The sequence below is a fragment of the Bos grunniens genome, chromosome 15, assembly GCF_055505025.1.
Source record: "Bos grunniens cultivar Pamir isolate PY7600 chromosome 15, Bosgru_T2T1.0, whole genome shotgun sequence".
Taxonomy (NCBI): domain Eukaryota; kingdom Metazoa; phylum Chordata; class Mammalia; order Artiodactyla; family Bovidae; genus Bos; species Bos grunniens.
In genome coordinates, this window is record NC_141179.1 from 55,301,281 (window position 1) to 55,305,489 (window position 4,209).

Here is a 4,209-nt window from a genome sequence, read left to right on the forward strand (position 1 = left end):
GTTGTTTTTGAGATTGCAGCCAAGTACTGCATTTCGGACTCTTTTGTTGACCATGATGGCTACTCCATTTCTTCTAAGGGATTCCTGCCCACAGTAGTAGATATAATGGTCCTTTGAGTTAAATTTACCCATTCCAGTCCATTTTAGTTTGCTGATTCCTAGAATGTCGACATTCACTCTTGCCATCTCCTGTTTGACTACTTCCAATTTGCCTTGATTCATGGACCTAACACAATGGCACCCCACTCCAGTACTCTTGCCTGGAAAATCCCATGGATGGAGGAGCCTGGTAGGCTGCAGTCCATGGGGTCGCTAAGAGTCAGACATGACTGAGCGACTTCACTTTCACCCATTGGAGAAGGAACTGGTAACACACTCCAGTGTTCTTGCCTGGAGAATCCCAGGGATGGGGGAGCCTGGTGGGCTGCCATCTATGGGGTCGCACAGAGTTGGACACGACTGAAGTGACTTAGCAGCAGCAGGCAGCAGTAGCATGGACCTAACATTCCAGGTTCCTATGCAATATTGCTCTTTACAGCATCGGATCTTGCTTCTATCACCTTAAAGCTCAACATTCAGAAAACTAAGATCATGGCATCTGGTCCCATCACTTCATGGGAAATAGATGGTGAAACAGTGGAAACAGTGTCAGACTTTATTTTTTGGGGGGGGCTCCAAAATCACTGCAGATGGTGATTGCAGCCATGAAATTAAAAGATGCTTACTCCTTGGAAGGAAAGTTATAACCAACCTGCTGCTGCTGCTGCTAAGTAGCTTCAGTCATGTCTGACTCTGTGCAACCCCATAGACGGCAGCCCATGAGGCTCCCCCATCCCTGGGATTCTCCAGGCAAGAACACTGGAGTGGGTTGCCATTTCCTTCTCCAATGCATGACAGTGAAAAGTGAAAGTGAAGTCGCTCAGTCGTGTCCGACTCTCTTAGCGACCCCATGGACTACAGCCCACCAGGCCCTCCGTCCATGGGATTTTCCAGGCAAGAGTACTGGAGTGGGGTGCCATTGCCTTCTCTGATGACCAACCTAGACAGCATATTAAAAAGCAAAGACATTACTTTGCTAAGAAAGGTCCATCTAGTCAAGGCTATGGTTTTTCCAGTGGTCATGTATGGATGTGAGAGTTGGTCTGTGAAGAAAGCTAAGCACTGAAGAATTGATGCTTTTGAACTGTGGTGTTTGAGAAGACTGTTGAGAGTCCCTTGGACTGCAAGGAGATCCAACCAGTCCATCCTAAAGGAGATCAGTCCTGGGTGTTCATTGGAAGCACTGATGCTGAAGCTGAAACTCCAGTACTTTGGCCACCTCATGCAAAGAGTTGACTCATTGGAAAAGACCCTGATGCTGGGAGGGATTGGGGGCAGGAGGAGAAGGGGATGACAGAGGATGAGATGGCTGGATGGGATCACCGACTCGATGGACCTGAGTTTGGGTAAACTCCGGGAGTTGGTGATTGACAGGGAGGCCTGGCATGCTGCAATTCATGGGGTTGCAAAGAGTCAGACACGACTGAGTGACTGAACTGAACTAAACTGAAATTCAAATACTAGGGATGTTGGGCATCTTTTCATGTGCTTACTGCCTGTTGGAGTTTCTGTACATTACCTGTTTGTCTATTAGGTTAACTTTAAAGAATTATTTTGAGGTCTTTATCTATCTTGCATATTAGTTACTGTGGCTTGTATGCATTGCAAATATCTTCTCTCAGTGTGTGGCTTATCCTTTAATCTTGTTTATAGTATAGTTTGGCATACAGAGGTTAAATTTTAACACAATCAAATGTATCAATGTAATCAAAGATTATCAAACTTTGTGGGTTGTAATTTTTGCATCTTTAAGAACCCTTAGCAGGACTTCCCTGATTGTCCCGAGGTTAGGAACCTGCCTTGCAATGCAGGGGATTGGGTTCAATCCCTGATCAGGGAACTAATATCTCACATGCTGTGGGGCAACTAAGCCCTTGTGGCACAAGTAGAGAGACCACGTGCTGCAATACTGAGCCCGCATGCAGAATGAAAGGCCCTGCATGAAGCAATGATCTTGCATGCTACAACTAAGACCTGCCACAGTCAAATAAATATTTTTAAAAAGAACTCTTAGTTACTCTGATGTTAAATATTCTCCTTTATTGTCATTAAGATTTTTGTTTTTATATTTTTATCTATCCTTTGTGTATGATGTGCTTGTGGCAACCTCCCATTCTTCCTGACTTACCATGATCCATTTAAGTACAGTTTCCATCAACACTGTACTTCCTTGTCTTTCTGACTTCCTTATAGCCAGAAGTGGTCACATGACTTGATTCTATCCAATGAGGTGTTAGCAGAAGGCTTCTTGAAGAAAGTGCAAAAATACTGCAGAGAGGCCCCTGTACCCATCACCTATCATCTCCCAATGGTAACATCTCAAATAACTATAGTACAGTACCAGAAAGAAATGGACATTAACACCATACAATTAAATAGACTACAGACCTCACTTGGATTTTACCAGTTTTTGCAAGCACTCATTTTGTTAAGTATGTCTTTTGCATAGTCTATGACATTTTATCACATGTATAGATTTATATAAACACAACCACAATCCAGATACAGGACTGTTCTTTCACCACAAAGGATCTCTCTCTTACTTGCTCCCTCTTCATAGTCACATCCGTCCCTGATTTTCCTGGTGGAAAATGCCCAGAGGAGATGTGGCCGCTACTAGTCTGTCATCCATCTCTAAATTTTTGAAGTTTGAGAGTATTGAGATTGCTTTTTTTTTTTCCCCCACTAAGAAGAGTTTCCTGAAGATCTACCAAAGTTGTTGTATATTTCACTAGTTTGTTCCTTCTTATTGCTGAACATTATTCCTTTGGTTTAACCATTCTCTTACAGAAGGAAATTTGCATTTTTTTTCCCAGTTTGTGGAGATTACAAAGAGAACTGCTATAAACATACCTGTACAAGTTTTTCTGCGAGCACGTTTTCATTTCTCTAGGATAAGTGCTCAGGAGTGCATTTACAAGTTGTATGTTAAGTGTATGTTTAACGTTTTATAAAGCACCGTGTGTTTCCAGAGTGGCTGTACCATTTTACGTTCCCATTAGTAATGGATGAGAGATCCAATTCTATCAGTACTTGGTGCTATCAGCCTTTTTCCTTTTAGCCATTCCAGTGAGTGTGAACTAGTATCTCATCATTTTAATTTGCATTTCCCCAGCAGCTAGTGATGCTGAACATATTTTCATGTGCTTCTTTGAAATGACATATTTAAAAACTGTATCTTTCACTGTACTTATAAACAAGATAATTGAATTTATGCATGTATTGCTCTCTATTCAGGAGTCATACTAAGCTCTTGAATTAGTTTTAATAGTTTCTAGATGAGCTTGAACTTATTGTTCACAAAAATGACAGTGTTGCCTCCTTCCTTTTTATTTACACCTCTCACCTCTTTCTATTACCCAGTTGTTCATAATGCATCCCTAGAATTACTGTTCTCAACTTCAATGGAAATGTTTCCAGTATCTCACCATTAGGAATGAGGTTGATTCATCTATCTACTCCAATTTTACTAAGAATTAAAGAAAATTGAGAATATATGGTGAATTGATCAGATGTCTTCACAGTCTCTTCAGAGATAATCATGTCTCTTCCACTTTTATCTTTCAACATATTTAACTATAATTTAATTACTAAAATCAAGCCATTCTTGCCTTTTAGGTATAATGCCAGTTTGTGGTGGTGAGTCATTCTTTTCATGTGCTTCAGAATTCTACTTACTAAAATTTTGAGGATTTTTGTGTATTAATACTTATAAACAAGCTTGGGTGGTTTTCTTTTTGCTGAGGTTTCTTGGTCACAGTGGCCAACAGTGTTATGATGACTTTACTAAAAGCATTTGGATAGTTTCCTTTTCTGTGCTAACAGCTTAAATGGAACTGGAGTTATCCCTTTCCTAAGGACTCAAGAGAACTCACCTGTGAATCATCTGCACCTGGGGCTTTTCGGGGCAGCTCCTTGCCACCTGCGAGATGGGTCATGTAATTCTCCAATTTGAGGCTCTTCAATGGCTTGCCAATGTCCTTAGAATAAAATTTGACTCCTAACCATGGCCTTCCAGGCCCTGCAGGCCCTGGCCCATGTCTGTTAACAACCTCCTTTCATACATTCACCTGCTGTTCACAGCCTCACTGGTCCCCTTTTCAAACCTGA